The sequence below is a fragment of the Tasmannia lanceolata genome, unplaced genomic scaffold (assembly GCF_043159265.1).
Source record: "Tasmannia lanceolata isolate RefF3 unplaced genomic scaffold, GAP_Taslan_0.1 ptg000013l, whole genome shotgun sequence".
NCBI classification, from domain to species: Eukaryota; Viridiplantae; Streptophyta; class Magnoliopsida; order Canellales; family Winteraceae; genus Tasmannia; species Tasmannia lanceolata.
Genome location: NW_027518690.1, coordinates 45874076 through 45887343, shown reverse-complemented (window position 1 = coordinate 45887343; position 13268 = coordinate 45874076). Strand labels below are relative to the sequence as shown.

Genomic DNA, 13268 nt, shown 5'->3' with positions numbered 1-13268 from the left:
AATCTATCAAAAACAATCTGAAACAAACAGGGTGGATTTTGAGTCCAAAACTGACTATTGGACTCAAAATTACATTTATGCCATGTTCATTTTGGATTTTGATAATTGATTTTATCCATAACTGATTATTGGAGTCAAAATTTTGTCCAATAATCAGTTATGGACTCAAAATCCAAAACAAAAGGGCCCAATCTTTCCTCTCACTTCATAGGAGATCTACACTCGAGATAAGAACTTGAGACTTCCTATGACTGTATTTTGGTCACTGCATTTCAGTCCACATTGTTCTTAATCTGATTTTAGTTTGCCCGCAATTGCAATCACATTATGCAGTTCTTATGAAAATAATCACGACTCAATCTCAGTTTATCCGAGGGCGATCAAACAAGTTAGATGATCCAAACCAGCTTTTGGCCAACAGAAAATAACAAGTGAAAACTCATGGACCTTATACTGTTGTTGTGTCTTGTGTGGCTAGCTTATGTGTCTTTTTACTCTCCTACAATGATCCCTTGCAATGTAGTCTTGGCTATCACTTATCCACGGCGTGGGTGATAAAACCTGCATCTGGGGCCACGATTGCATGTGCCATTATTCCTGTAGGAGATACATAATGGTTGACCCTGGAACACAATCTCACAATCAATCTTCCTAATAATCACTAATAATATGACCCAGAACTATAACTATATTGTGATTCAACTTGTAAGAAAATGATATCACTAATAATCAATAATAAATTATCTACAAGTCTTATGCAATATTACAAGAGAAGTAGGGAGGAATGCTACAACTGGAAGCAAGCTTATTGTAATGAGATGAGGCATGCCCATTATTACATAGTAGACACTACCTTTTGTTGTTATGGACCTTCCATCTGATAGGAACCATGTTGGATCTCCAATGGACCAAAAATCACACCAATCTAAAAACCCAAACAATTGAATGTGGACAGTGAAAAAATATGCATAGGCAATGGTTCACATTCAACAGCAGAAAATACATATTATTAGATATTAGGATAGCCAATTGGCTTGGGATCCTGCATAGGTCCTAACAGATGGGCAGAACGGATGAACCAAAGGTGGGTCATAGGCATACGTCATTCAATCACAATGGCCTCTCTAGTGAAGCATTCCTTAAAGAATAGGAATAGCTTACTGTAATATTTTTTAAAATTATATAAATGCATTGTTGAGAATACATGCCTCTCTTCTTGGAAGGCCTGCAAGAGTAAGTTCCACATTGTGTTGAGAGGGTTGAATCGGCATTGATGGTGTTGGTGTCGAACGATCAATGGAGTGATGGAACTTGCAGCTTGTACCATGCCTGCACTGTCCATTTCTCTCATAGAACTGGTCAAATCAAATCAAATTAAAATAAGAAAGAAAATATAGCCATGAAAAAAAAATATACGGATAGAGATCATTGATAAAAAAGAAGCATAAATGCTCTGGGAGCTTGTTTACAAAAGAACTTGAATGAGAAACAAGGCTTCACAGAAATGAAGGAAAAATCCCCACTATTAAGTAGCTAATAACCTAATAGATTATAGATTCAAAATTTATACATGGTTTTGAATTTTCACAAAATGAATGTAAGAACAATGCAGAACGAATTTCCCAAAACCATATGGTTGATGCCATATGAACTAGTAGGCTCTCAATTTTTATGAATGTGTACTGCAGTCTCTAAACAAAAATTTTCTAAAGGATTCATTAGCCGACCCCAACTAGTTTGGGACAAAGGCTTAGTTGAGTTGAGGTGAGTTTTTTCTGCAGTCTCTAAACAAAATTCCATGACTTATTTTTTGCCTAGGCATCGTGTAAAAGTCTGATGGCACTTCCAAATGAGTTATTTCTCCAAATTACATGATGCTAGTTATAATAAACTTGAATATCTGACCTAAACATGTGAAACAAATATTGGATATCAAATTGAGCACTATAATACACAGATGTCTTCATACATACATCACATTCCTTCTGTCCTTGCCACTGAGGGTGGACTGCTTGCTCTAATCCCAGCTGCAACAGCAAAAGGAGATAATTTAAATTGGCAATCCAAGATAAAATTGTTATAATGTCAGTTGAGACTCTTGAAATTCTAAACATTTCATTATTGACATATCCGTAAGAAATAAAGCTTGAACAGTTGTTCTATCTCTCAAATAAAAATGTTTAGGGTTAGGTGTGGGAGGTGATGGGGTAGAATAAAAATGACAGGAACACCAAATAAAAATGTTTGAATTTTACAATTTACCAGTGTTTGAGCTTAAAGGGGATCATTGTTAGGAAGAATAAAGGCAGCAGGATTTATGGCTCCAATGGGAAGATTAGTGGTTGGAGAAGAAACAATTGCTTGCTCTAGAACAGCAGCAATTGGCAGATTCATAGCTGGAAAAGTTTCCAACGAAGAAATTTTAACAATAAAGGTTACAGAAAATAAGATCGGTAAGATCGGTCTCATGATCCCCAATAATATAGTTAGTTAGTCACATTGGACACAAAAAGCATACCCGGTCATCCTGTCCAGATGATTATAACTGAATGTAGTGTTATATTTGCATATGAAAATTAAAAAACTGAAATCAAAGTTTTAATATAATTAAATGGTTGAGAAATTGTCTAGGCAATGACAAACAATGCACATTTCGTTGTTACTCTTGCAGAAAGGGCATGAGTTTAACCTGCCAGTGTTGAGGTCGAACTGGCAATCCACTACAACGTACAAAATGTAACAACCAGTGGATGAGAAACAAAGATACTTGCATCTTAGTGATTCACGCCGCTAATCATTAAGGAAGAAAAACTAATTATTAAAATCAGCATTTTCAGGATCAATTGCCATGGCCAATGCTTTTTCTTAACCAAAATGGCCTCAATAACAAACAAATTAGCAGCATGATATAATGATTTCCCAAACTAGCTGGAAAGAGTAACATTTGAGATTTAAAATGAGAAAGAACGGGAGGATAATCAGACAAGTACAGTGCGACAGAAACAAATGACTACTAGATACATGTTACAATGTTCTGGAAATGTTGCGCATGACTGCTTTAGAAATATAGGCAAGTAACTAAGATACAGATTGCATACTGGTAAAAAATTTGAGGAATTGTTTACTAGTCTTATAGGCAATTCCTTAGAATTATGCAACAATGTCGAGGTGGAAGGAACAGGCAGAGGTGTTTCGGTCGAAATTTAAAACCATGGTCACGGGGAACAAAGGTGATTCAAATAGTTCTACTTCCTGCTTGAGCACACCCTCCCTAGTTAACCTGTCTGCTATCCCATTAGCTGACCTTCTGTCATGCAAAATTGAAATAGAGGAACCTTCTATTCTATCTTTGATCTCGTAAAAAAAAGCGGTAAATCTTCATGGAGGAACTAAAGATCCCTTTAGCCACCTAATAACATTGAGGGAATCACCCTCAACTATCAATCGATCAATTCTACTTCTTTCCATTGTGATGTTACCGTTATGAACCAGCCTTACCTCCGCTTCAATAGCATCCGCTATCCCTATAGCCCCTGAAAAGGCTCATGATACCCTCCCTCCCTCCCCCCGAGTCCTAAAACACCTCCAATTCCTGCACAGGATTTCCCATACTCGACCCCATCAAAGTTGAATTTCAACATCCCATCGGGCGGGGCCTGCCATTGCTGCACCGCCATTGGACGAAATTCATTAGTATTGCATATTACCATCAACCCTCCCAAAGCTCAAATGCCGAAACAAAACGGAATGATGGTAGAAATTTAGCCCAAGCAATCGTCAAAGCAATGATTTTGATGAACATAAATTAGGATGACTTGGCCACTCCCTCAAAAACTCTATCATTTCTTTCTTTCCAAAGTACCCGCACAGTAGCTAGAAGAGATAGCGACCATAGAATATTCTCTTTTTTCCTCCATGGAACCAAGGACCATCCTTCCAGTAAGTCTTGGATATTGTGGGAAGACCAAATGTATTCCAAACCTTGACAAGATACCACCCCACACCTCTCTAGCAAGTCTACATACAAATATGATCCACTGATTCACTTGCCTCGATGCACAGTGCGCAATGATCTGCAACCCCCATGTTTCGTTCCCTCAGAAAGTCCACGGTTGGATCCGACCGCGAAGAGCCGCCCAACTAAAAGTGCATACCCGGAGGGAGCTTTGATCTTCCAAACTTTTGCTTCTATTGGGAACACAAAACAAGGAGCCAATTGGTTGTTAAAGGATTTGACAGTGAATACCCCGGTAGAATCCCAAATCCACACCCTTGTATCTGCCCCGGAGGAACTGATGTAAGTACTTTCAAGTAATTCAAGTAGTCTGACCATAGATAGAATTTCTCTGTCAAAGAAGTTTCTTCTAAAAGTTGGTTTCCATATCCTGTCTTTTATGCTCTCAAAACAGTCCTTCATCATAGCCTCCTTATTTGCTACAACTGAGAATAGATCAGGGAACATCTCTCTTAAAGGAGATAAGAAAAACCAACTCATATCCCATAATTTAATCATGTCTCAAGAATAGATTCTGTATCTTATACCTCGGTTGAAACTATAACTCATACGCATAATATCCCACCATACATTGACCCGTGGTTTTTTAAAACAGTATGTTGTCTTCCAATGACTAGGTTATGCTCCGTACTTATTTCCTCTCACCTTAGTCCATAAATGCGCCTATTCCTCGACAAACCTCACTTACCCAAGAGAGAATGGTTTACTTCCTTTATTTCCGTGATGCCTAATCCTCCTCCTTTGGTTGGTTTACACACATCGTGCCAACTTACTAATGCAATACCCCTCTTTCCGTCCGATCCCCCCATAAGAACCTCCTTTGAATTTATTCGATGCGATTGACCACACTCATAAGGCACTTAAACAAAGACAAATAATAAGTGGGGATATTAGCCAAAATAGCCTTAATAAGGATACCCTGCCTCCCCTCACTACAAGGTTCCTTTTCCAAGTCTCTTCACTGCTAACATTTTGGACTTTGTGAAATTAGATCTTTGACCAGTAGCTAATTCATAGCATCTTAGAATCGCTTTAAGGTACATTACTCTCGACGGATGGGGAGAGCAAAATAATCAAGTGTCATCCGCAAACTGCAAGTGAGAAACCTCTACTCCATTCTGACCAATTCCGAATCCATCAATCAATCCTTGCAATCTACCTTTCTCCATAAGGAGGCTCAAAGCCTCAGCTCCTATAACAAAAAGAAAGGGAGATAACGGGTCACCCTGGAGGAGTTAAAAAAACCTTTTGTAGAGCCATTAATGAGAATAGAAAACCAGGCAGAAGACACACAACTTCTTATCCACCGTCGCCATCTAGCACCAAAACTCATCTTCCCAAGCATGTGACCAAGAATTCCATTCTACCCTGTCGTAGGCTTTTTCCATATCTAATTTACAGACAATACCCCTTACCCCTGTTCTATAAAGAAAGCCCACTGCTTCGTTTGCTACCAAGGAGCAGTCCAGAATCTGTCTCTAGCTAACAAAAGCATTCTGTGAGAGATAATGGATGGAAGAACTACACTTTTAATCGCTTGGCAAGAACCTTTGCCAGAATCTCATATAGGCACCCAACCAGGCTAATTGGCCTGAAATCTGAAACCTTCACTGGCCCATTCACTTTTGGATAAGGGTTATAAAAGGAGCGCCAGTGCCTCTGTGCAAATCCTGCCTCTATGCAAATCCATCCCCTCGTGAAACTTCTAAAAGAATCTCAAAATATCCTCCTTGACAAAACCCCAACAACTCTGGAAGAAAGCGAGGCAGAAACCATTTGGACCTAAAGCCTTATCTCGGGCCAAAGAGAACACCCCCTTTTCCACTTCTTCCGAGAAGGGATTCTCCAAAGTCCTTCTATCATTCTCTCCTAGGACTTTAAAATTCACATCTTCTAACAAAGGTTGAACTATCCTCTCCGAAGAGTATAACGATCTGAAGAAGTTCAAGATTTCACCAGTAGTCTCCTCTTTGTTATAAGAAAGGCTTCCATGTATTTTTATGGCCTCAATTCGATTCCTCATTCTCCTTGCTCTAGCAATACCGTAGAAGTAAGCCGTATTTTTGTCACCCTCTTTCAACCATTTTACCCTGGACTTTTGGCGGCAAGAAATTTCTTCCTGAAGGAATAGTCGTTAATGTTCTTCTTTAACTCTCCCCATATCTGAAGCCAACCCTCTCTCTTCAGCCTCTGATATTTCCTTATTATATTATGTAGCCATACCTTCCTTTTTCAAAATCTCACATCCTCCTTGAATTCTAGTCCTTTAGTCTTCCTTTGACAAAACAAAGTTTCTTACCAATCACTACATCCGCTAGTCCATCTACAACACGAGACACCCACCATTCCCCCATCATATCCTCTATCTTCAGCTCTTCCAAGAATCTGAAAGGGTATGGACCCCATGATTCCAGACGAGGATCAAGCAACAATGGGCAATCATCCGAGACTGAATGGGCAAACGCCTTTTGACACACTTCAGGGAAGAGGGATAACCAAAGAGGGCATACTGGGAACCGATCAATTCGACTCCTCTGCTAAGATTCCTGGCCCAAGTGAATTTTTGCCCCGATCAAGGGGATATCAATCTGAAAAGGCCACCAAGTTCTGGCTCGATCTACTACTCCCGAGTCATTCCCCAGTGGATCTTATTTCATTGAAGTCCTCCCCTAACCACCACGGATGAGACCATTTATTTCTGACCTCCACAAGAACCTCCCATAAATATCTTATCTCCTCCCTGGTTTCCCAATCTTCTGAAGTACAATTGATCCTCTCTCTCGATGGGATTTACTAACCGAACTATCATAGTTAACATCCGATTTTACTCTGGCTAGTTCTCGTAGCATCTTCCTAATGCCCTCAATGCTTAATCTTCCTGTGTTGCTTCTCTTTGTATTGTTACCGGCATGGTTTCAAATTTCGGTTTCGGTAGGACCGAAACCGAATTTTTGGCCAAAATCCAACGAAATCCAATAAAATAATATTTAATCTCATACAAAATTCCAGCCGAAATTTCATGATAACATTAAATAAAGAAAAAAATTGAGATTTTTGGGTGAAATCCCTTAAATTTCGGATGTAATTTCAGGATAGTGTCGAAATTTAGGAATTTTGGTCGAAATAAGGTAACAATTCGGGTATCCGAAATTTCGGATTTCGGTCGAAATTTGAAACCATGGTTACCGGCTAAATACTGGACAGATGAATATTATTCCAGCCTGAACGAAAATGTGTACCTCATTCAATCACAATGGTGTCTCTAGTGAATCATTCCTTAAAGAGGAGGAATAGCTTACTTTGATCTTTTTAAAAATTATATAAATGCACTGTTGAGAATACATACCTTTCTTCTTGGTGTCCAACGATAAATGGCGTGATCGTACTTGCAGTTTGTACCATAGCTGCACTGTCCAGTTCTCTTATAGTGCTGGACAAATCAAATTAAAATAAGAATGAAAATATTGCGATGAAAAAATATACGGAAAGTTGATAAAAAGAAAGCATAAATGCTCTGGGAGCTTGTTGACAAAAGAACTTGAATGAGAAAAAAGGCTTCATAGAAATGAAAGAAAAATCCCTATTAAGTAGCTAATAACCTCAATAGCTTACAGATTCAAAATTTATACATGGTTTTGAATTTTCACAAGATGAATGTAAGAACAATGCAGAACGAATTTCCCAAAACCATATGGCTGATGCCATATGAACTAGTAGGCTCTCAATTTTTATGAATGTGTACTGCAGTCTCTAAACAAAAATTTTCTAAAGGATTCATTAGCCGACCCCAACTAGTTTGGGACAAAGGCTTAGTTGGTTGAGTTGAGTTTTTACTGCAGTCTCTAAACAAAAATCCATGACTTATTTTTTGCCTTAGACATCGTGTAAAAGTCTGATGGCACTTCCAAATGTGTTATTTCTCCAGATTATATGATGCTAGTTATAATAAACTAGTATATCTGACCCTAAACATGTGAAACAAATATTGGATATCAAATTTAGCACTATAATACACAGATGTCTTCATACATACAGCACATTCCTGCTGTTTTTGCCGCTGAGAGTAGTCTGCTTGCCCTAATCTCAGCTGCAACAGGAAAAGAAGATAATTTAAATCGGCAATCCAAGATAAAATTGTTATGATGTCAGTTGAGACTTTTGAAATTCTTAACATTCCATTATCGACATATCCATTAGAAAGAAAACTTGAACAGTTGTTCTATCTGTCAATGGAACACCAAAGAAAAATGTTTGAAGTTTTCAACTTACCGATGTCTTAGCTAAAAGAGGATCAGTGTTAGGAAGAATAGAGGCAGCAGGATTTATGGCTCCAGCAGGTACTCCTGGTCTATCTGAAAGAGATTCACTGGTAAGGTTAAGAGGGTCCTGCAAAAACAAGAACCCAATCAGGATAATATCCTAAAAATGATTGTGCAGACCAGATAATGCCCGATAAGGATGGTTATATTTGGAACAGACCAACTGCTTCAAGAAAAAAGTATATGAAATACAGAACAAAACATAATTAACAGAAGCAGGAGCAGAGATAAGAATGGGGATGAATGGTCTCAGCAAGATTCAGATCACCTTTCTAATCAATTATGGAGAAGAAAAACTACTATTGCGCAGAGTATTTAGAAGAAAAAAAATCAAATATAATACAAAAAACAAATTTACAACTGATAAATATGAGATGCAAGATTATAAAACAATGGTAATATTGACAAGTTAATGGATCATGTTTAGTACATGAACAGGAAAGAAGACTCAAAAGAAATTAAAGAGGATAATAAACTGAAATAAAAATATATATATAAATACACATTATTATTTTTTCTATTACACAATTGTTTCTTGGGTTTTGCTTCTTGCACATTGATCTCATTTTTTCAACAATAAAACTACCAATTGATATGCATATAGTACAAAATAATCCGAAACATTTAGCACAACGAATCAAGATCAATTAAAAAAGTCAGGTGCCTTTACTACTATAGAGAGCATGAAAAAGAAAGATCAAGCAGAAGAAGAAAAAAACTAATAAGAAGCCAAAAGCCTAACCTCTAACCGCCTTTTGACACCGTGAACGGTGTGGTCTCCATTGCCGCTCCGGGCAGGACATCGACGCCAGACCCCGATGTCTGCGAATACTGAGAAGTTGTCCTCGCAGCAACTCCAATACCGCCTGAAAAATTGCTCGGCATGTAATTACTCACACCACCTCCTCCACCGATGTTAATGCTGGAAAATCTCATACTGTTGCTTTCGTTCAAGAACGACGATCCTCTGTCAAGAAGAGAAAAGTTGGAAGAATCTATTGTGGAAAGTGGAACAGAACTGGGATATCTTGAAGAAGAAAAGTTGGAAGAATCTGTTGTGGAAATTGGAACAGAAGTGGGATATCTTGAAGAAGAGAAATTGGAAGAATGTGCTGTGGAAAGTGGACCAGATCTGAGAGTTCTTTCATCAACAAAAGAGCTGAGATATGTTGAAGAAGACAAGTTGGGATTATGAAGCGGATCGGAGCTTGAAGAATAAAGGTTAGAAGAATGTAATCTGGAAATTGGATCAGATCTTTGATTGCTTGAAGAAGGAAAGTCGGAAGAATATATTGCGGAGAGTAGATCAGGACCAATCATTGAGTCCTCATATGCATGTAGATCTGCCATGAAAGCATTGTTGGGTCTTGGGTTAGGGTTTGTGCCAGAATTCTGGTTCTCCATGAGAGGGAGAATCGAGAGAAGAGGAAGAAGAAAGCCAAGAAATGGGAAAGGGGAGAAATGCCCGCGGAAAAACAAGAGAGCGCGGGGGGGAAGTCCGTTGGGGGAGTTTAAATGGACGTTATGATTCACTGTCCTAAAAGGAGCTTTACAAGAAAGACCCTTACAAAGTATATAAATTATAATAAAGTCCCTCTTTAATACTAAAATTTCGCAACAGTCCTCGATTGTACATTTGCACTCTCTCTCTCTCTCTCTCTCTCTCTCTCTCTCTCGGGAAGTTTGGAAAGAAATTTATTTTCATAATGTATTGCTTTTCCATTGTTTAATTACATATGAAAAAGAAAAGTAATTTAAATCACCAAGTGCAATATTTATCTATGGAGAGCCTTTCATTTATAATGATATTCCAGTGAATTATAAGCATATTATTTCCCTCTAAATTATGGAAATGAAAAAAAAAACTGGGAAAAAAAATTCTGAAAGAAATATTTTTCCATCCTCCTTTGCCCATTTCAATTTACCAAACCACCCTGTTAAAGACACGGTTTTAAATTTCAGTTTCGGAATGTGTTTCAGTCTCACCAAAACCGAAATTTCGGCGAAATCTGACAATATCTTTCTACGGCTATTTTCTAGGGTACAGAATTTCGACCGAAATTTCAGTAATTTAGGCCTAAATTTCAGGATAATATTAAATAATCATCAAGAAATGAGATTTTTGGGTTAAATCCCATAAATTTCTGACAAAATTTCGCGATAAGCAAAATTTCGACCGAAAAAGTCGAAATTTCAAATTTTCGATCGAAATAAAGAACCATTTCAAGTATGGGGCATTCCGATTTCGGTTTGAACCAAAACCTGAAATTTCAGATTTCAGTCGAAATTTAAAACCTTATACGAAGATCCTGTTCGTTTCAGAATGTGGCCGCCAATTGTTAGGCCCAAACCAATTATTGGAATCAAAATAAAACATGATTGAGTCCAATAATCGGTTTGGGGCTAACGATCAGTCCTCATAATCTCAAGCGAACAGGGCCAAAGTGTCCACCTGTGATTTACTTGGTTCTACATTCAGGCACAAAACTGAGTTCCCCATCACAGCTAAAAATGTAAGGATTTTGTTACGTGCTTAGATTGGCCCACTTAGGTAGAATAAAATATTTTATATTTTTTGGATTTATCTCTCTAGTTGTTGCTATGGATAAGAGTCTTAGAGATTAGGTTTATCTAGATTAGCTTGGGTAGGAGTTTTAAGGGAAGTGGTAAGTGGGTATTCTATTTACTTGGTTCTACGTTCAGGCATAAAACTGAGTTCCCCATCACACAGCTACAAATGTAAGGATTTCTTCCATCCTTAAATTGAGAGTTTAATTTTAATAATATCATGAAAAATAGAATGGGGACTTTTCCTTATATTTAGAATAGATAAGGAGAAATGATACTTGCATACACACAATCAAAAACCTCATCTCAAACATGCATGTATATATACATGAAAAGAGTGGAAATGTCTTTGAAAGTTTTTATACGAAGAATTGAGGGAGGCTAAAGTCACAAGCCCCACACATGACATTTGAAATGTCTTTGAAAGTTTTTTTAATATAAGTGGGATGCAATTGGAATCTATCCATTCCAGATTTTGGGTGCCCCTCTAATCTTCAATAGTAACAATAAATACAATTGGGGCTCTAATAAGTAATGCTCCATAAATTTATAATCTCTTATATCATATTGCTAAGTAAGGAATCAACAATGTTGGGATTGAGCCTCTAGCTTAACGGTCAACCAACCATTTTCCTATGTTGTTACCATGTACTTTTTTATTTCTATTACTTAATACTAAAATTCAGTGATATATAAGTTTTAGTGATGCCTTGTTAGGAAACATTGCCTAATGTGTACATGGGTAAATATTACATGTTATTCAAATAGATATAATATGTAGACGCATAGAAAACCTTCTTTAATCTCTTCAATGATCATGCACTCTAGTGTGGTAGTGGCAACGATATTAATGGCATATGCAAGTAGGGAGACTCCAGACTAGTAGTGGCAGTAGAAGGTCATTGGGTTTTCTTCTTGCTAGAATGGCAGGTATGAGACATGGGTGAGCAGGCAAAGACAGAGAGTTGAACGAAGGAACTGCCATGTCGCTAGGGATAGAATGAAAAACAACACCTATTTCATAATTAATTTTCTCTAATATTGTATATGAATGCAGCCACTAGCAATATTAATTATTGGAGCTTTAATGTAACTCACTTCCAATTGCAGCAATCCCCCATTTATATCACACTTTATATCGTAAGGTACAATCTTCAAAACCATAAACACCCAATGCCCCTATGTGGAGCATGCCCCAAAAACTGAAAATTCCATGGGTAATAGGAGCCCTCGAGTGGAAATAGAAAAATGGGGTAAATGATATTTTGAAAAAAAAAAAGGATGCTAGTAAATGGAAAGTACTTGAGAATATAAAGAACGGAAGGGACTAAAAAGATAGGGCAAGTTTGTGTGTGTGTGTGTGTGAGAGAGAGAGAGAGAGAGAGAGAGACCAAAAATATATATGAGACTGATAGGAACCAAAAAAAATCTGTTTGTAAGGTTTTAATTAACCGTAGCCAGGCAAGTCTTTCTATATTTCGACACATCCTCATCGCATTGTCGAAAAAAGTGCCAAGTAAAATGGTAAAAAGAAAGTCACTTGTATAAAATGGTGAAAAGAAAGTCACTTGTATCTATTATCTGTTACTTATATATAAAGCTGGATGTGGTATGTTGAGGGTGTGCCACGTGGCACCCCCTCTGCAAACCACATCCAGCTAACGCAAACCGTCCTTTTTTAAAACACAAAAAACCCAAACCGTGGTGCTGCGGTGTTGCCACGTGGCACCCCCTCTATAATAGATGTGGTACGCTGAGGGTGTGCCACGTGGCACCCCCTCTGCAAACTCATCCCGCCCTTTTTTCTTTTTAACGCAAAAAACCCAAACCGTCCTTTTTTTTTAAACGCAAAAAACCCAAACCGTGGTGCTGCCACATAGCACCCCCTCTATAAGCGAATTTTTTTAACCAGATTTTTTAAGAATTTTTTTTTTGTAGGAATTTGCTACCCACCATCGCCGAGGCTACAACTCGCATGTGCTTACTTAGAGGTGCAAAGATTGGCCGAAGTACTATTTGTGCAAAGGTGGCTAGCAATAAATCTAGCAAAAAATAATAATCATTACGGCTATGTGAAAAAAGATTGGCAGAATACCGAGTTTAAAATGAAAAATTACGGACAAATGGAAGCAAAGTTGAAAATTTACGGAAAAAAATACCAAAACAATGTAGTAAAATATGACAATTACGGAAGAAAAACTACAAATAAAATCTACACGCATTCCAAGATATATCTTTCAATCATATCATATGTCCTATTTATTTAATTAATATTAATAAATATGTAAACAGCATTCCAATCACCATTCAACAAAAAAGTCTATACCGATGCGAATACCAATCGATGCGAATAGGTAGCTATCATT

At 37.7% G+C, this 13268-nt stretch overlaps 1 long non-coding RNA gene across 4 annotated transcripts; it reads right to left on the bottom strand.

Annotated features, from left to right (window-relative positions):
* Nucleotides 1-245: 245 nt before the first annotated feature.
* Nucleotides 246-8401, bottom strand: LOC143890284 (uncharacterized). Of its 4 annotated transcripts, XR_013255156.1 has the most exons (5): nucleotides 8285-8401; nucleotides 7362-7445; nucleotides 1974-2027; nucleotides 1209-1355; nucleotides 246-623 (listed from the first exon to the last, which is right to left on the bottom strand). It is a non-coding gene; the product is annotated as an uncharacterized LOC143890284 (long non-coding RNA). The 4 variants fall into 4 exon arrangements; XR_013255155.1 differs by lacking the exons at nucleotides 7362-7445; nucleotides 8285-8401 and adding an exon at nucleotides 3499-4016; XR_013255154.1 differs by lacking the exons at nucleotides 7362-7445; nucleotides 8285-8401 and adding an exon at nucleotides 2263-3351.
* Nucleotides 8402-13268: the final 4867 nt, after the last annotated feature.